General features: G+C 50.2%; 1 pseudogene; it reads left to right on the forward strand.

Moving 5' to 3' along the window:
* The first annotated feature begins 8,951 nt into the window (after positions 1-8,951).
* LOC135460976 (cytochrome b-like) lies at positions 8,952-10,136 on the forward strand (annotated as a pseudogene).
* Positions 10,137-20,709: the final 10,573 nt, after the last annotated feature.

Genomic DNA, 20,709 nt, shown 5'->3' on the forward strand with positions numbered 1-20,709 from the left:
AAAGTAAGAGAAGATTTGGAAGATCAGCCTCTAGCAACTGGAAAAAGCTTATTCATAGATGGCTCTTCAAGGGTAGTAAATGGGAAAAGAGCTTCAGGTTATGCCATTATAGATGGAGAAACATTACAAATTGCAGAAAAAGGGAAACTATCACCGAACTGGTCAGCCCAAAGTTGCGAAATCTATGCCCTGAAAAGGGGACTGGATTTACTGGAGGGGGACCGGGGAACTATTTATACGGACACCCAATATGCGTATGGGACGGTTCACACATTTGGGAAAATATGGGAAGAACGTGGATATTTAAGTTCGAAGGGAAAAAGCTTAGCCCATGAGAACCTAGTTAGATCAGTATTAGAAGCTCTACAGAAACCCACAGAAATAGCAGTGGTCCTGCTATTTCTAATATAAAGGGGCACCAGAAAGGAGACAGTTTTGAAGTTAGAGGAAACCGACTGGCTGATCAGATAGCCAAAGAAGCAGCTTTAGAACCAGGAGATCCAGTAAAAATTTTAAAGGCAAAAATGACACCCGAAGAAGGGGAAAAAAGGGAAGAACCTGTATTCAGTGAAGAAAAATTAGAAGCTATAAAAGATTTAAGGTTACATCAAGGACAACAGGGAGAGTGGTTAACCTCAGACGGACCGGTGTTTTTGAATAAAGCACTGGCTCGGACAGTGCTAACAGAATTACACAAATTAACTCACTGGGGAGTCCAAGGACTGTGTGATCATTTCTTAAGGAATAACCTATGCATTGGTGTATATAGCCTGGCTAAAGCTGTTACAAGAGGGTGTGTCATTTGTCAAAAAGTGAACCAGAAAGTTATGAGAAAAGTAGCACCCGAGGAAGGGAATTAAGAGACCTTGAGACCCTTCCAAAGCATACAGATAGATTTCACTGAGATGCCCCAGTGCAAGGGTACAGATATTTACTGGTTATGGTTGATCATCTCACACACTGGGTAGAAGCCTTCCCGACCAGAAGGGAAACAGCTCAAGTTGTAGCAAAAGCAATCCTAGAGAACATTATCCCCAGATATGGAATGGTGAACACCACAGACTCAGACCGAGGTCCACATTTTGTGTCCCAAACATTACAAAATATAGTTGGGGCTTTAGGAATGAAATGGAGGTTGCATACTCCGTGGCACCCCCAGAGTTCTGGGAGGGTGGAGCGAATGAACAAAACCCTCAAAAATGTGTTAACTAAATTGATTGAAGAAACAAAAATGAATTGGCTGAAATGTTTGCCCCTAGCGCTATTGTGCATCAGAACAAGACCTTGGTCTGACATAAGAATTTCACCTTATGAAATGATGTTTGGGCTGCCATTCTTGCTAACACCTTATAGCACAGGAGACTATCTGGAAGGGGAAGAAGCTACCAGAAAGTATTTAGAAATAATTGGAAGAACTCTGGAAGGACTTAGAAAGAAAGGATACCTTCCTCAAACTTCCCCTCTTGACACAAAAGTTCACAACATTAGCCCAGGAGATTGGGTTTTGATAAAATCATGGAATACGGGAACACTAATGCCTAAATTTGAAGGCCCCTTCCAGGTGCTCCTGATCACTAATTCGGCTGTGCGGACCAAAGGAAAAGGTTGGACTCATATTACAAGAATAAAAGGGCCAGTCTCACCCCCAGGTACGGGACCAGAAACAACATCAGCCTTTCCCTCTGGCATTGGGCCAGAGTCCACACCACTCTCACTCCCCAGAGCTGGACAAGATTCATCTGCTACACAAACTAAATCACCTGAGTATACTGTGATAAAAGGACCAAAGGATTTAAAGTTGACTCTTAAAAGGAAGAGTCAAAAAGACTGAAGTGTATGAGAAGACATTAGTAAAATGTTTCAAGACTGTTTGGTGTAAACTATGTTAGTCACTCTCACTCCCTGGCAATAGACCAAGATTCAACATCAGGGTTTTTTTCCCTCTGGCATTCTGGCATTGGGCCAGACTCCCAGTTTTTCCCTCTGGCATTGGGCCAGAGTCCACACCACTCACCTCTGGGCACTGGATAAGGATTCATCCACATCACAAGTTAATTCACCTGAGTATACTGAGATTTAAAGTTGACTCTCAGGAGGAAGAGTCAAAAAGACTGAACTGTATAAAAAAAATTGGTATCAGAGTTCTAATATTGCTTAAAATGTTTCAAAACTGTTTTGTGTAAATTATGTTGGTAAAAAGTTTAAGGCTGTAAATAAGTAATTCTACTTTAAGTTCCCCAATATATTTCTAAAGACTCCAGGTTAATCCTCTACAGAACACTCCCCTGGGGGGGGGGGGAAACTAAAATTTGTAGGGAACAGACCAAGAGGGGCTTAACCAGAGAAGCGGGCAGAAGGGACTCTAAAGAGCTTGGAAGCTTCTTCTCAGTAAAAAAAAAAAAAAAAATTCCCCAAGAGGCAAGGCTGGGTGGGCAGGCTGTGCAAGATGACCCATACCGGACTCTTGGGAAGGGTGGTAATGCTGGCTCTGATTGCTGATGGTGCTCAGGGAAGCCCAGCTGAGCCGTGCAGAGAGTGCTACCAACCCCGCTATGAGGAGGAAGTGAGCTCCTTGTCGAGAGTCCACATCAGTTCTAACTCTGATTGTGTTAACCCCTCCCAATTGGTCCTTTATCAGAAAAATAAGAGAGTGTATTGGATAGCCCAGAATACTGCCACTTTTAGGCAGCCACTCCTAGGAGAGTGCCCTATAGAGATAGCCTGGTTGTGCTTTGAATGTGATGCTGCTGAAACAAGCTCAGCAGATCTAGTAAAAAGCAAAGAAATGGTGAAAATAGTAAGAAAAATTGTTTGTTACAAGTATTTAGATGAGTGTACTGGAAAAGAGATAAACCCCTTTTGGAACACATTTCAGGGGAACTCTAAACCCCTAAGTTTGATCTCATCTGGCAACTGCATTGCTAGGGTGATAAAACCAATTTTCTTATTACCCAGAGAAACTGGATCAAGTTTAGGAGTTCCTATATATAATGATTTGGGAGAAATTAAACAAAACCGGGAAAGTGAAATAGAAATTGAGAAAATCCAAAATGGTAAAAGCCAAGTTCGGACCCCAATATCTGTGTTGAACAAAGTCATCCGGCTCCAGGCAGTATTAAAAATAAAGAATTCAATTATTAGAGACATTTCAAACGAAATAAAAAGATTGGCATGTGTAAATAATCAAGATCCAACTCCTACACTTGATCCCAGTGGGTGGGAGAACTTAGAGATTTTCAGAAAATATGTATGGGAAAAAGTGGTTTTTCTTGCTGTGTGTGTACTTGGAGGATTGTTTTTTTTTACTATGCTTATTTATCTGTTTTAGTAAAACAGTATTAGCTGTACAAACCAACCTGGAGAAACCAAGAAAAGTAATGAGGTTAAGTAACCATGATTACCAAAGTGCACAAGAGATTTATACTAGATTCAAAACAAAAAATTGTGAGTTGATGCGAGCTTAAGAATTTAAGCTCGATCAAAGAAAAAGAGGGGGGACTGTTATGAACAAAAATTCAGTTAATATTTTTTTTGAGAAAGAGTTGCAGGGATGCAGCCAGGTCTCAGGCTCTGCCAGGATTCTTAGTGCTTTGTTATTGTAATACCGGGTCGTTAAGGCTTATCTCCTCTTTTGTATTAGTAAAAAGCCTGGCTGGGTGCGGTAGATTGCTCTTCCCTGAGGCAGTGCTCTCTTCCAGCATAGGGAAGACACCTGAGAGGGTGGGGGGAATTATGCAAAGTGACTCCAAAGTCCAGAATGCTTTGTGGGACCCCGACTCCAGAGGCACAGAAAAAACCCCAAAAACAACGAGCCAAATAAGAGTTGAGAGACTAAAGTGATGTCTGGACGTGAGGAGCCGAGTGCTGAGCCTGCAGAGATGCTGAACACCTTCGAAGCCCCTCTCGCCCTGAGCAGAGAGTCGTCCGGACGCCGGGACCAGACAGGACCGAGCCAGGCAAAGCAACACCTGACGGGGACACCAAGCCCTAAAAGGCTCCCACGAGGACTGGATCCCCCGGCTCTGCCCCTAGTGGACAGAGCTGCGCATATCCTCCTCCTCTGAGTTGCAGTGGGAGACGCAACGCGGACTGCAGCCCTGCCGGGACGCCCAATCCTGAGCTGATCACTTTTAATAAAGGCATTAAAAAGGAGAAGAAGTCTCCTGGCCCTGTTTATTTCACTCAGTCCCCGTCTGGTTTGTGTCTGATGCAGCCCTGCCTGGAAAGGGCTCCAGGCTCTGGTGTTCCCAGCTTGCTCCAGGCTACATTCTTAGCAGCACTGAAAGAAGAGGTGAAACAAAGAGCCATTTTCTGTGCTGCCTGCAAACTCTTCTCCTTCAGTGCCACTGCCAGAGATCATCCCTCTGTGAGCTTGGCACTGTGCCTGTTGCATCCTCCTTCCTGCCTCTTGCATCAGCTCCTGCACATCATCAGCACTCGCTTTCCCACATCACGAACAGAGAGCTGTGTCAGAAGAGCAAGGAGTGCATTTTCTTGGCCTTTTTAACAGACACAAGAAGCATGAGTCCAAATAACTTTGTTGTTTGTTCTTGCCCTCCTTTTAGATAACTCTTCTTTGTTTTAATGCAAAAATCTTTTCCCACATGTATACAATGATCTGTAATTGGCTGTTGCTTCAGACTGTCAGGCACCATGCAAGGATAAGGATTTGGTGAATTTTCCATTGGACACTTGGTGGTGTCACCATGGGCTGAGCTCAGCAGCCGATTCTGCTGTCCCCAGGGGATGCATTGGGACGCCAAGCCCCTCAGGGCTGGAATTCGGGGTTGGGCGGGCTCGGAGCGCCCGGAGCCTGGGCCCGTGAGGAGCTGCTGCTGGCGCTGGCTGTGCTCAGCCCGCTGTGCCGAGCAGCCGCGGCCATGGAGACACAGGCGGGAGCTGTGGCCGAGGCCGGCAGGCGGCCCGGGCCGGCTCGCAGCTGCGAGGACGCTGGCAGCCTGTGCCCTGGGGCCGGGGCCGTGGCGGGCAGTTTGCGGGCAGGGCTTTTCCTGCTTTTCCGAGCCGGCCGCAATGTGCTGCCTCCCGTGTGGGCCCGACTGTGACAGCGGCAGACAGGAGCGCGGCGGGGCCGGCAGCGGCGGGCAGCGGCCGCAGAGAGCAGCGGCCCGGCCGGGCCCGCTGAGGAGCGGCACGGAGCTGCCGGGCAGCCCTCGGCCGTGTCTGTGCTCACAGGGCAGGAGCAGAGGCAGGAGCCGCGGCAGGAGCCGGCCATAGCGGCAGCGCGCCGTGCCCGGGGCCACAGCCGCAGCTCTCCCCTGCCGGCCGCAGCAGCAGCCGCTCCCCTTCGAGGCTGCGGCGCTTCCCGAGGACGAGGGGCCCGGCCCCCAGCACGCCCTGGAGCCCCGCAGCGAGAGGAGCCGCCGGCGCCGCAAAGGGCAGCGCAGAGGGCGCAGGGTGAGGAGGAGGACATGAGGCTCGCTCTGGGCCGCGCTGGGGCAGCTCTGCCCTGTCAGCCTTCGCCTTGAGCCCTTCGCTTCTTTTCCATGAGCCCTGATCCCCGTCCTTGGCCAAGGGCCCCCGCCGCCCTTTCCAGGGCTGCAGGAAAAGCTGCCTCAGTCACAGAATCACAAAATCACTGGCTTGGAAGACACTTTAAAGATGACCGAGTCCAACCTATGGCCTAATACCTCAACTAAAGCAGGGCACCGAGTGCCACATCCAGTCTTCATGTAAAGGCTTGCAGGGATGGTGAGTCCACCAGCTCCCTGGAGGGATCTGTCCCAGGAAGAACCAAGATAACACTGAGGCCTTCTACCCCCCGGCGCTTGGAGCTATGGAAGTTTGTCTTTCTGCTTAGGCAAAGGCCACGGAAAAGCACTGGGAAAAGTAATCACAAATCGAGCAGCCTACAGAACTGTAAATTGATGTGCAAGGAATACAGAAAAGTTAGAAAAGAAAAAAAGGCCAAACCCAAATGGCATCAGCAAAGTCTTGGGCATGAACACATAGCTGCAAAGGGTCTTCTCAGCCCTATTTCTTTGTATTTCTGGGAACCAGAGGAATCATGCTTGAGCCTCTGGGGAGATGGGTTTGGGAGGTAAAAGTTCATGTCTTTTTTCTCCTTGGGGCAGCTCCTATTGCTAGCATCAGCTGAGCCTCTCTCCAGCCTGATGCCTGTTCTGATTGTTGCAGCAAAACAACTGATGGCAGACAGAAGACACTGACGCTTGCAGAGATGTGACTTTTTCCAGTGCCAGCTGTGACTGGGAGTCAGAAGAAAAACTCCTGAAAGCACAACTCCATTGGGAAGATTGCCTTCCTTTTCATTCCGATGCTCTAGATCCACTTCTGAATTGTCAGTTGTTCATTAAGGATGGGAAGTTCTCTTTCATTATTTTTTTCATGTGGTTTGGAAGTGGATGAGGCTCTTGTTCATTCACAAACTCCAGACCAAAGTGCCTTTGGTGGCAATTTTTGCCCAGCCATGGTACTTGTGGATATAAGAAAGCAAGGGCAATGGTATTTGCAGCCAAAACCCAGCAAAGCTTGGCTCAGCCAAAACATCCTGGGGAGATAGAGGCCTCCAGCTGTTCCTAGAAATCAGCAGAGTTCCAGCCAAATGATTGTGTAGCACTAAGTGCAGTCTCTTTGCCTGGATCAGAGCCTTGCTCAGCTGAAGAAGCAGAAAGATCAGCAAGGAGCTCCCAAAGGCCAATCACATCATTTTGATTTTGCTCATCTTGTGTAAGTTTGCAACTAAACATGTTTTTGCAGTTGAGCTAATGAGAGAAAAAAAAAAGTAAATAGAGGATTTATGGTAGGGCCATGATATTCCACAAGAGGAATCACTGGTGTGCATTTCATTGGACCTCTCTAAATCCTATAAAAGTATACTAGCCCTGATTAAAATAGGCCGATATTAACCAACTTGGATAGACAGAGACTAAAATGGCGTATGGGTTTTCTTTTTTTTAAGAGTGAGAAAAACTACCCAAAAGGTGTTGTTTTTTGACATTTTAAAATACACTACCTCATAATTACCAACTGCAATAAATCAAGAGTTTAAAATGGAGTTTTTAGGTATATGAATAACTAAAACCACAAAAATGTGAAGATACGAATGCATGTTTTCATAAAAATCATGAAATTATAGACCAAAAAATACATGCCCTGGACTACAATACAAAGGCAGGTAGCAGTGTACAAGTGTACTTGAATGATCTCTTTTTAGATTGCTGGAGTTTTTTCTTTGTGAAGAGGAGCTAGGGTATTGCTGAAGAAAAGTGGCACCAGCAGGGGCAGCGCGCTGTGCTCCGTGCAGAGGCTGCCAGGGGCTGCTGGAAGAGCGCCCTGCTGCAGCCAGAGCCCTCCTGGCCTGGGGCCCGGGAGCAAAGGGCCAGGGCAGCCACCTCCTCCTCGTCCTGACCCTGCCACCGCTCCCTGCTGCTGCTGCTGCTGCTGCTGAGGGAAAGAGACTCTCCTAAGGCCCCATGAGCAAATGCACTTACACAGCCCTGGGGATGCCAGTGAAGGAAACCATGTGTCACATAATGCATGTGTGACCAGAATCACCAAACACCACCTAAACATGGAATTGTTGCACCTCTCTAGGAGAGGCAGAAATTTAAAGAATTAACTGGAGACTTCAGGGCACAAGAGGCCAGAGGAGGAAAACAACTCTGAAGGGAAAAACCACCATATCTGGAGGGGGAAACATCTCTGCCTGCTCAGAATCGGTTGAGGGAACATGTCTCTAATCCTCTCCAGAAAGGGATGCTTTAGGTGAGCTCTGCACCTCCAACTGCCTTGGACCAGAGCCAGGAAGATGCAATTATGTAAATGTTACATAGATAGATAGATAGATAGATAGAGTTCATTACTGAAATCTCTCTTTACTGTCCTCTCTGTTGCAACAGATATCAGAACTTGGTAGCCAGTGCCACACTCAACTACAATCCTGGGATTGCTCTCCTGTTGCCTCAAGAAAACACACTCTTAGGGAATGTGGAGCATGTAGGTCCTTACAGAAAGGGATCAGACCCAGAGCATTGCACTGGGAATTGCACTCTTTGTGCATCTGTGCTCAGGCAAGTTCTTCTCTTGGACTCGACCACACTGGTGGAGCTAAACTGGCTGGAATCAGAAATGCAGCCCAGCCCCTTCCAGCTCCTGTGACCTCTGAGGAGCTGCTGGAATGCCAGGGCATTGACCTCCTGCTCAATTCCCAAACACAACACACACTGATTCCCTGGGCTGCAAAAAGGCATGAGCACTACTAAGCTCAAAGTGATCTGTAAGGCCATACTGACTGGCCTGGAACCACAACACTTCTTCTGCACCAAGGTCCCTGCACAGAATGATGTGTTCTCATGCAAAACTACAGCATTCTCCAGAAGTGATACCTTGGAAATTAAAATTCTAGCAGACCCAGTCCCAGTGCTATAAAAGGGCAGAAAATAATGATGAAAAAAACTTTAGTTGGGAGAAGAAGAAAATGAACAGCCTCTTCCTCCAAGCAAACAAACAAACAAAAAAAAAAAAAAAAAAAAAAAAAAAACAAACAAAAAAAAACCCCAAGAAACAAAAGGGGGAAAAGTCATTTCCAAAAGTGGCTCAAATCTGTGCATTTGGATGCACTGAGGAGATGCGGAAGGTCCCTCACGAGGCTCCTGCTTCTGTTGTCCAAGCTAAAGCTTTCTCATCCTCACAAAACAAGCCCCCTTCTCAAACTTGTCAACATCCCTAGGATACTTTAACCCCCTATCCCACCGCCTAAGTATAACCAACTTCCTCAAAGGAGGACAAAACATTGCATCCCACCTATTTGACCTCTCCTGATACAAAATAGTAGGTCCAGAGGGGCTAGCCAGCCTACAACTTACAGCAACCAAAACTGCCACCACCCTCCACTCAGGCCTAATCAAAGCTTACTTAGGATCATTCACCTTATCCATTCTCATCATCCTCGTAGCCACATACAGAAATAACCAATGGCCCTCAACCTTCGTAAAAACCACCAAATCCTCAAAATCATCAACAACACCCTAATCGACCTCCCAGCGCCATCAAACATCTCAACATGATGAAACTTTGGGTCTCTAGTAGGCGTTTGCTTAATCACTCAAATCGTCACAGGTCTTCTGCTAGCTATGCACTACACAGCAGATACCAATCTAGCCTTCTCCTCTGTCGCTCAGATATGCCGAGACGTACAATTCGGCTGACTCATCCACAACCCCCACTCAAATGGAGCCTCCTTCTTGTTCATCTGCATCTACCTACACATTGCCTGAGGACTCTACTACGGCTCATACCTAAACAAAGAAACCTGAAACATTGGAGTCATCCTCCTCCTAACCCTCATAGCAACCGCCTTTGTAGGATACATCCTACCATGAGGCCAAATATCATTCTGAGGAGCTACTGTAATCACAAACCTATTCTCAGCCATCCCTTACATCGAGCAAACACTAGTCAAATGAGCCTGAGGAGGGTTCTCTGTCGACAACCCCACACTGGCCCGATTCTTCGCTCTCCACTTCCTCCTTCCCTTCGTCATTGTAGGCCTTACTCTCGTCCATCTCATCTTTCTCCACGAAACAGCCTCAAACAACCTGCTAGGCATTCCCACAGACTGTGACAAGATCCCCTTCCACTCATACTACACCATCAAAGACATCCTAGGATTCGTACCAATGCTCTCCCTACTCGTCTCACTAGCTCTATTCTCCCCCAACCTCCTAGGTGACCCAGAAAACTTCATCCCAGCCAACCTGCTAGTCACCCCTCCTCACATCAAACCCAAGTGATATTTCCTATTTGCTTACTCCATCCTCCGATCCATCCCAAACAAACTAGGAGGCATACTAGCTCTAGCCGCCTCAATCCTCGTCGTATTCCTCACCCCACTACTACGTACTACGATACAACTACATACATAACTACGATCAATACCCTTCCGCCACCTACCACAAGTCCTATTCTGAACCCTAGTCGCCAACGTCCTCATCCTAACCTGAGTAGGCAGCCAGCCAGTAGGACACCCCTTCATCATCATTGGCCAACTAGCCTCATTCACATACTTCACAATCATTCTAATTCTATTCCCTCTGATTGAGGCAATTGTCAGTGGGCTGTTGCACACTCACAGGAGCCTTGCTTTTTCCACTGTGTGAGCGCAGCCTGCAAACTTGCAGGGCAGTGTTAAAATGATTGAGCGAATTGCTCCTTTGCTTTTTGCTGCCTATGGCATTACTTATGGTGCCTATTTTATGACACATTTCACAAGTAAGTAGATGTTTCCTCTCTACTTAGGTTAGGGTGTATCCTAACCTGACTTTTGCATGTCTTCCTGCTCTTTCTTAGTGACTGAGTTTCTGATTTTGAAAGAGAAAGAGCATTAGGATGCCACTGGTTTGGTAAAGCTCCTGTCAAGGCGTTCAGCTAAAAAGGGGGTGTCTGTAGCCACAGGGGCAGCTAGGTATATACATGCAAGTATCCGCACTCCAGTGTAGGTGCCCTGGAAACCCCAATCAGGCAGATAGGAGCAGGCTCTGATACTCAGGGCTTCCGTGCACCAAGGCAACCTTCTGATGTCACTACGAGAAGGTGGCAACCTTTAAGTTTTTAAAGGTTTATTAAACCTTAAGAAAAGACTGTATAAGGAAAGATTGCAGCACTGGGAAGTCTCCATGACTAGCAGCCACATGCTCATCTACAAAAGGGATGCTCTGCTTTTTTTACCCTTAACCCCTCCCAATGTTTTGTCAGTCAATTCTTTCTCTGCCTCTGCTGTCCAGTGGTGGAGATTACTTTCTTGCATCTTGATTGGAGGTCAGGTGTTGTTACACCCTGCTTGCTGGTCACAAGCCAGCCCTCCCCAAATGCCCTGACTATCAAGACTATTACAATGGGGATAAGAAAGAGGACTATTGGAGGACATATTACAATAACAGCACTTTACATTTGAACATAATATCTATCCACATAATATCTATCTCTTAATTGTGAGAGCCAACTATTACATTACTCACCTATAATGCACAGAACCAAGAGAGAAGGCACTGGGTTGGCATAACAGCTGAAATCATTGCTAACAAATCTCCCCACATATTTGCACCTTTATTGGACATGGCCAGGACTCCTGTGGATGTACATCTCTGCCTTTCTTCCCCTTTGGCAGCAGTCGAACTGGCAGCATCTGCCCGCCAGCAGCAGCTGCTCCAAGCTGGGAACGCCACTGGCAGTGCTGATTTCCAGAGGCTTCTGTGTGCCAGGGGAAGCCAAGGCAGGAGCGATTGAACGGTTCTGGTGCTGCTGCTGCTTTGTGCCAGAGAGCACCGGCTGGGCAGGGCACGGTGCCCACTGCACTGCGGGCTCTTCTCCTGCCACAGCTGGGCACACCTGGCAACAAGGCATGACAACTTGTGGGCAAGCCAAGGGGTGTCTGGGGCTGCACTGCTCTGCACACACCCAGCACACCTGCAGCACAGAATTTCAACCCTCAAACAGGTAAACCAAAGGGAAACAGCTGGAAAAGATTTCATTTCAACCATTCTTTATGCTTCAATAGAAATGACCAAAATGATAGTTACTGAGCAGGGCCCGATCCACACTGGCAGCTCAGTGTGAGAAAAGAGGCATTACTTTATTTCATTGGTGGGTGCGTGGGAATCACTTCCCTGAAACATGCACACCCACGTGTTAGTATCCATGGAACTAAGACATTACTTTCATTACTTTTATTCATTACTTTGCTCAAACTCACAGGCTAAACATTCTCACAAGGTATTTGACATGTTTAAATCACTTCCCCAAAATTACTGACATTTAGAGTAGGGGTCGCTTGAGGGACTCTGGTGGTCATGTGGTGACCATCCCGTTCCTCAAATTCTCCTTCCATGTTTAAGAGCCTTCTTCTCCTTGAATGCATTGCAGCTACCTCCTCAGTAGGCCCGCTGTCTTTATTCTCAAGGCTAAGACATCCACGTGCACACATCAGCCACTGGTGTGAGGGAAGGTACGACTGAGCACTGCCTGTTAAAGCTTAACAAATTCACAATTTCTTGCAGGTCAACACTTCCCCAACATCTCTCGTTCCTTCTCTGGGAATCAAACACAAGCACTTTGTGATCACTGAGCCCAAGGCCGCCTCCAACCCTCCTGTCACCCAGCAGCCCTTCTCTCCTCACAAACAGCAGGCCCAGCAGTGCCTTCCCTCACTGGCTCAGTCACAGCTGTGTCAGGAGTTCTCTGTCACTCACTCCAGGACCATCCTGGACTGTTTGCTCTCCGCTGCACTCTGTTGCCAGCAGACATCCCCACCCTGTTCTGTGCCCCGTGCAGAACCCTGCACCTGCTGTCCATGGGCACCTGGAAGGGCAGGCACTCACAGCAGAGATGCACCAGCTGCCCTGGGCAGGAACCAAAACCCTCTGGGGGCACAGCTGCTGGCCTGGGTCTGGCACAGCTCTGCACGCCCCACTGCTCCCGGGCTTTGGGCTGGAAATGCAATTGCACTTTCTGCCTCATGCAGAAATACCAGGGCTGCACAAACAACGGCCAGCAGGCCACATCCCAAAGGCCCTGCAGCATGGAGCTGAGAAGGAAGAAGACCCTTCCCCAATTCCTAACCATACCAAAACCACCATAATGGGGACTTTTAATCTTCTGAATGTAGAGTTGATTCACAGGGTGACAAGGGAATCTTCCAATGGAGTTGAAGTTTGGTAGAGTTTTTATTCTGAGGCCTACTCAGACTGTTGATTTGAAAATTTATTTTAAAATATTTTTTAAAAGGCTGTGCAGTCATATGGTTTTGTTCTAATACCAAAATGGCTAGATGAAATGTCTGGCATTTTAATTACATCCAAACGGATTAGTCTGTAAAAGCTTTCCTGCAGAATAGCCACTAAACAAGAAATGAAAATCTGTGGACTGTTGACTTTGCAAATTTCTACTAAACTTATCAGATAATGAGGCATTTTTAGGTAGATCATAGAGCAAATTAATTCCTATGGATAACTTGATTTGGATAAACTTGTTGATTTCAAATTAAAACTGCCAGCACGTACTTAGTGGAAAGTAGCAGATAGGGCCTGGCGTTCGGAAGATCTCGTGATGTTACGGGAAGACAGGGCCCCTGCCCCCTTAGATAAGAAAATTAACATAGGAATGTATCCCCCCAAACCGGATTCCGGTAACTTTCCACTTGCCCAGGTAACTTTCCATCCCCTACTAACCATAGATGGTAAAGACAGACCCCCACCTGACGTAGAAGCCCCCTAGACTATAAAACCCCACGGGAAGAGAGAATAAAGGCCTTTGATCCTCCACCATATTGGTGTCCGCGTGTTTCTTAGGCCCGAGTGACCCTGGGGAATGGGTCACCGTGCTGTCTCCTGAAACCAGGCCGCCTGCCTTATATCAGAAGGCAACATTCTGGTGCCGAAAACCCGGGAAGCCGATCAGCGCCCTGGGAACGGGAATTCGCCTGGACAGGAGGCAGCGGCTGCAGCGGCAGGTCCGACTACAGCGGGGGAGACGTCCCCGGACCGGCAAGGAACATGGAATCCTATGCAAAGGTCGTATCAGATATGCATGCACAGTTTGGGTTAGAATGTAAAATTAAGGATTTATCTCTCGCATTGCCGAGATTGGTTAAGCTCGGGGCTATAGAAAGCCCCACGGATATCCTCCATCCGGAGGTTTGGGACGATATTACTAAGGTTCTGGCCGAAGACACTATGTCGTCCGGCTCAGGGAAAGCCCTAAAATCCTGGGGCAAAGTTCTCCAGCCTTTACAGAAAGCTCGACAAGAGCAGGAAGCCTGGAAAGCCGCACAAACCTGCTTGCTAGCCCCCCCACAGCCCGGGGTAGGTGCGGCGACACAGACTGCGGAGACTCTTGACCCGGGCGGCCTCGCGGGGGGGGCGCGGCCGGCGGAAACCCCCCAGAGAGCGGGCTCGCCATCGGGGGGGGAAGGACACGCGCGGGCGTTCTGGCGGGGGTTGGCGGAGGAGGCGCGGAACGCGGCCGACCCCGCCGGGAGCGGCGCCGGGAGCGGCGCCGGGAGTGGCGCCGGGAGCGGCAGGGACTCCCCGCCGCCATATGGGTTTGAAAAAAGCGCCGAAGCACGTGGTGAGGGCGGAAGTAAGGAGACGGGGGGCGGAAATGCAGTCAGCGCGCCCAGAACGCATGTGCGGGAGAGCGGGGAGAAGGGGCGGCCCCCGCGGTACGGCGTGAGACCAATCAGAGCGCTCTATTCAAATTAAGTCCTTATAGGGCAAGACCCTCCCCCAGCAGGAGGCGGGGGGACCCCAGGGGGAGGGAACGGCCCGACCCCCGCAGGAGGGGGCGGGGTCGGAGCCCGGGAAAAAGGCAGAGCAGCCCGGAAGTGCGGGCTCACTCTGTTTCCGCCTCTGACTCTGACTCGGTCTGGGACGAAAGCGAGTCAGGGAGTTCGGATTCAGAGAGCTCGGATTCGGATTCTAGCTTTAACAGAGGGAGATCAGCGACATACAAGGTTTCTAGTCGCAAGGCTCCTGCGTGGATGAAGGGATCATTAGAGAAAGACCAGACTCCGCTTACGGATTGGCGGAAAATAAAGATGTTTTGTGCGGAGTGGAGCCCGTCTGCTAACCTGGTGCTCCCGGTCCGCGTAAGAGGAACAGGCGATAACCAACAGAGGACTTACTCCCCTGTAAACCCAAAGGAAATCCAGGCAATAATCAAAGCGATTGCAGACAAGGGAATTAATTCTGCCATGGTTACCACACTTATTGATGGCGTTTTCGGAGGGGATGATATGTTGCCTTTTGATATTAAACAGACGTGTAGGATGATTTTTGATGGTGCGGGGATGATAGTTTTTAAACAGGAGTGGGAAGATCAATGCACAAAGGAGCTGGCCCGAGTGACAGGACCTAACCATCCACTGCATGGCTCCAGCTTACAAAGGCTCATGGGCAGAGACCCCACCATGATAACACCCCAGGCGCAGGCTGAGGGCTTGCGGGCTCATGAGGTTATGACAACCACCCGTGCTGCCCGGGAAGCCATCCGTGCTGCGGCTAAAGTAGTAGCCAGTCCAGCCCCATGGTCGACCATCAAACAGAGTGAGAGCGAGAGCTTCACTCAGTTTGTGGACAGACTTCAGGCAGCACTGGACTCCTCCTCGTTGCCGTCGGAGGCTAAGGGTCCCGTGCTGGCAGACTGCCTGCGCCAGCAGTGTAACTCAGCCACCAAGGACATCTTAAGGTCACTGCCACCTGAGGCTAATGCAGCAACCATGATTAGGCACGTTGCAAAGGAAGAGCATCTGGCTCCTATCCAAACAGCAGTTCACACTGCAATAACCAGTGTGATGGCATGCCTTAAGTGTGGCCAGGCAGGCCACCTGGCAGCAAACTGTCCCCAGCCAAGGCGCCTATCAGCAGCTGCTCCGCCACGCCAAGGGGGACTTAGGGGACCGTGCTGGGCATGCGGGAAGAAGGGGCACTTGGCTAAGGAATGCAGATCCAGGCTTCAGGGAAACGGGAGAGGGGGGGGGCAGCCGGGCCGTGTCCAGCCCCCTCCCACCTGGAATATGCAGCGGCCCAGCTACAGCAACCCCCAGTGGGGCAGGGGACCCTCATATCCTATCCCCCCACAGGGAGTAGCCAATTTTGCATCCCTGCCTACGGTGCAATGGCAAAGCTATGCAACCCCCTCAGCACCCTCGCACCCCCCACTGCCACAAGCTGCGCCGGTGGTACAGGGCCAGCAGGAGACGCCCCAGAGCGGGATCCCTGGGTGGCCCTGGCTATGAAAATAGGGAGGGAACCCTTGATGGTGTGGGGGACATGCCGGCTTTATGGCAGTCAGGATTCCCATGTCATAGGGTTACAGTTCTGGGCGGACACGGGTTCAGACTGCACGATTATTCCCCAAGCACATTGGCCCAGACATTGGCAATTCAAAGAAGTCCCTCCAGTGAATGGAGTGGGAGGGCAGTCTCGGGCATGGAAAAGCACCCAGCTGGTGGCTATAACACTCCACACAAAAAAGGGACCAGAACAGACAGCTGCGATCCACCCATACATACTGCAAAATTCTCCACCCCTGTTAGGAAGGGACATTCTTTCCATGCTAGGATTCCGGATTACAAATTTATCCTAAGGGCCACTGCTGTACACCCTCCGCTGCCGATCAAATTGACCTGGAAATCATCAGACCCCGTATGGGTCGAGCAGTGGCCCCTGACAGAGCCTCGAGCGGCAGCCTTGCTGGAACTGGTCGACCGCGAACTGCAAAAGGGTCACATAGAACCCTCCATCAGCCTCTGGAACACCCCCGTATTCGTGATCCCCAAAAGGTCCGGAGAAGGCTATCGTCTCATCCACGACCTGAGAGAGGTAAACAAAGTGATTCAACCCATGGGTCCGGTCCAGACACTGCTACCCACGAACTCAGCCATCCCTGCAGGGCGGCCGTGCGCAGTGCTGGACATCAAGGACTGTTTCTTCTCAATACCCCTGCACCCTGAGGACAGAGAACGATTTGCCTTTTCCGTGGCATTCCGAAATGGCGAACGGCCTAACCTCCGCTTCCAATGGCGGGTATTGCCACAGGGACTTGTCAACAGTCCTGTCATATGCCAAATCACTGTGGACAAAGCACTGATGCCAGTTCGACACTCCCATCCCACCGCAACCATCATCCAGTACATGGATGACATCCTGGTAGCAGCTCCATCGGCAAGTGAAGTGGATCACCTGGTATCCACAATCACGGAAACCCTTCAGGCCAACGGCTTCGAGATCGCAAGTGCAAAGATCAAGAGAGGACCCTGCGTGACCTTCCTGGGAGTGGGGATCACAAGCTCCTACGTGACACCCCCTGAGGCGAAGGTCAGTCGAGACGTCAAAACACTACACGACGTGCAACGCCTGGTGGGATCACTGCAGTGGCTTCGCAACATTGTCCTGATTCCTCCTGAGGTCATGGACCCCCTGTATGACCTCCTGAAAGGAAAGCACCCCTGGGAACCCAAGGAGCTGACGCCGCAAGCCACAAGCTCCCTCGACTTCATCGAAAGCCAGATGTCCACGGGCACACTTGCCAGGTGGAACCCAGCCCTGCCACTGGACTTATACGTTCACTTTACACCGAGGGGGGGAGTGGGAGCACTGGCTCAAGGACCTTCTGAAAAGGCCCGACCGATTCAATGGGTGGTTCTCGGAAGACCTGCTCGTGCTTTCTCCCCAGGAATCGAATGCATCGCTAACCTCATCATGAAAGGCAGGAAACTCGCTTTGAAACACCTAGGGACTGAGCCAACAAGCATCCACCTTCCGTTTCGCAAGCAACCAACTACGGAGTCAGCCACGATATCGGAGTACCTAGCCCTTGCTCTCACCGGCTTTGGAGGAGAAATCTCCTACTCCTCCAAACCACCCTGGACTAAGCTGCTGACCATTGTCGACATGGACATACCGCCAAAGGTCATGGACCGACCGCAGCCAGGACCAACGGTCTTCACAGACGCTTCCTCCAGGACTTCAACTGCAGCAGCAGTGTGGCAGGCAGGAGAGCAATGGCATTGCGTCAAAGCATGTGACCCCACACTGTCAGTGCAACAGCTGGAGGCGACAGCAGTAGTCTTGGCGTGCGGACTCTTTCAAGAGGAACACCTTAACATAGTAACGGACTCTATATTCGTGGCAAAGCTTTGCCTAGCCATGGCAGGACCAGGAGTGTCTACATCAGCAGCAGCCCTAATGCTGGAAGAAGCACTCTCCTCGCGACAGGGCACCGTGTCAGTCATTCACATTAACAGCCATGACCCAGTCAAAGGCTACTTCCAGATTGGCAACGACAAAGCGGACGCCGCAGCAAAAGGCGTGTGGACGTTGCAGGAAGCTCGTCAGCTGCACGAGTCGCTCCACATCGGAGCCAAAGCGCTGGCAAAGAGATGCGGGATCCCGACCGCAGACGCAAAACACGTGGTAGCCACCTGTCCTCATTGCCAGAAGTCACCCCTATGGACCAGTGGAGTCAACCCGAGAGGTCTCAAGCCTTCAGAGATCTGGCAATCGGACTTCACCTGGTGTGAACTACTGAAGCCCCGAGCGTGGCTTGCAGTGACAGTGGACACTTATAGCGGAACGATCATAGCCACACAGCACCCCAAAACAAATTCCAAGGCCACAATTCAGCACTGGCTGACAGCCATGGCTTGGCTTGGTATCCCCAAGCAGATCAAAACGGACAACGGGTCCAATTTCACCTCCAAACCAGTACAAGAATTCGCCTCAAAATGGGGCATCACATTAGTGCAAGGTATCCCATATAACAGTACCGGGCAGGCCATAGTGGAGAGAGCAAATCAGACCCTGAAAACCAAGCTAGAGGTGTTGGCAAAAGCAGAGGGCTTTGCCAATGCCATTCCCCCGGGAGATCAAGCGCGCATGCTGGCAACTGCTTTGCTAGCACTGAATCAGTTCCCTAGGGGAGATGAAACAAACAGTCCCGTTCAAAAGCACTGGGCCAACCGAGCGCTAGAGGAGGGCCCGCAGGTGGTAATTAGAAACGAGCTGGGCGAATGGGAACAGGGCTGGAGGCTGATGCTCACGGGGAGAGGGTATGCAGCTGTCAAAAAGGACGGCAAAGTCAGGTGGTGTCCACTTAAGTCAATTAAGCCCGACCTTCATAATAAGCAGGATGAGACTGACGAGAATTGTGAGTTTCTGTTTACAGGACATGCTCATAGGACATCCTCGTGACGCGTACATGCCCATCCCAGAGGAAAGTGACAGACCACCAAGCCGCTTGGCAGCGCCCGAGAGACCCGCACGGGTGAGACCCAAGCATCAACGGTGTTTCTGTGTGATTTTGCTGTTGGGGCTTGTTGCCAGAGGACAAGCCAGTCCAGATCACTACCCCCACCGGCCTTTCAGGTGGGTCATACGTCACCTTAGTAGTGACAAGGTGCTCAGGGAAATCACCACACCAAATGCCCCATCCTTCGTGCTCCGCATCATCGACCTGTTTCCAGGACAACCAAAGGTAGACCCCAATTCCCCACATGCCACACACATGTACCTATCCTACTGGTGCCCAGCTTCAAACCCAGGAAAAAGCTACTGCAATCACCCAGGGTGGGGATATTGTGGGCACTGGGGCTGCGAAACCATTGTTACAGATGCCAGACCGTCGGGGCCTGGGTGGGATCCACAAGAGCCCGACAAATTCTTACAGTTCGCCTGGGCACCCAGCGGCTGCAAAACACCCATCTTCCTCCAGGGAAACTTTTATCGCAATCGCCATAAAGTCCCAAAAATTCGGAAATGCACTAGCTATAACATGACAGTCTTGCAACCACATCACCCCAGTTGGGCCATAGGCCGAACGTGGACAGTTGTCCTTCAAGGGTCAAAAGAGAGAGTAAATGTGCGAATTACCAGGCTCCAACCGTCGGCACCCCGAGCGGTCGGACCAAACAAAGTGATTAAAAGCGTGCCGAAAGGGAAAAACACAACCTACCCTAAAACCCTACCCACTAGAGTTAGCAAAGTCCCAACCGGCCATGCGGAAGTCTTTCAGACAGACCGCGCAGCCAGATCGGACTCAGACCCAATCCTTCGTATGTTAGAAGCTACCTTTATATCCCTGAATGAATCCAACCCTAACCTAACCGAATCCTGCTGGCTTTGCTACGATGTCAAACCTCCCTTTTATGAAGGAATTGCTTTAAACACTCCCTTCAGTTACTCCACGGCCGATGCCCCTCACCAGTGCAGATGGGAAACCCCTCGCAAAGGAATCACCCTGAGTCAAGTCACAGGCCAGGGCAGATGCTTTGGCAATGAAACCCTAGCTAGGCGGAGAGGCAACATCTGCACCAAAGTTGTCAAGCCTAACAGGAAAAACAATAAGTGGGTAGTCCCATCCGCACCTGGGATGTGGGTTTGCCAGCGATCTGGAGTGAGTCCCTGTGTGTCTCTCGCCAAATTTGATGACTCTAACGACTTTTGTGTCCAAGTTCTGATTGTTCCTAGGGTCCTGTACCACTCAGACGAAGAGGTGTACCACCTTTTTGAGGAACCCAGCCGGCTCCACAAAAGAGAAATAATAACAGGTGTAACTATCGCAATGCTGCTCGGGCTAGGAGCAGCAGGAACGGCAACGGGTGTCTCAGCCCTAGCGACACAGCACCAAGGACTGTCCCAGCTGCAAATGACCATCGATGAGGACCTGCAAAGGATCGAGAAATCCATCTCCTTCCTGGAGAAGTCAGTCTCCTCTCTCTCGGAAGTGGTCTTGCAGAACAGGCGAGGTCTGGACCTCCTGTTCATGCAGCAAGGGGGCCTGTGTGCCGCCTTGAGAGAGGAGTGCTGCTTCTATGCAGACCACACAGGAGTCGTGAGAGACTCCATGGCAGAACTCAGAAACAGACTGGCTCAGAGGCAGAAGGACAGGAAGCCCAACAGGGCTGGTTCGAGTCCTGGTTCAATCAATCACCATGGCTAACCACTCTGATTTCTACCCTAATAGGTCCACTGGCATTGCTACTTCTAGCGGTTACCTTCGGACCATGCCTGCTGAACAAGCTGGTCTCATTCGTTCAGGCCCGCCTGGAACGAGCCAACATCCTGTTCATCGGGCGGCGAATCCAACCAGGGAACACTGCCAGCCACAAGTTCTAACCTTGACTGGCGAAAGCCTACTCAGATTTACCAAACCCCGTTTTCCTTATCAAACTGCAAC

This window comes from Zonotrichia leucophrys, unplaced genomic scaffold (assembly GCF_028769735.1).
Source record: "Zonotrichia leucophrys gambelii isolate GWCS_2022_RI unplaced genomic scaffold, RI_Zleu_2.0 Scaffold_141_116352, whole genome shotgun sequence".
In the NCBI taxonomy this organism is placed as follows: Eukaryota; Metazoa; Chordata; class Aves; order Passeriformes; family Passerellidae; genus Zonotrichia; species Zonotrichia leucophrys.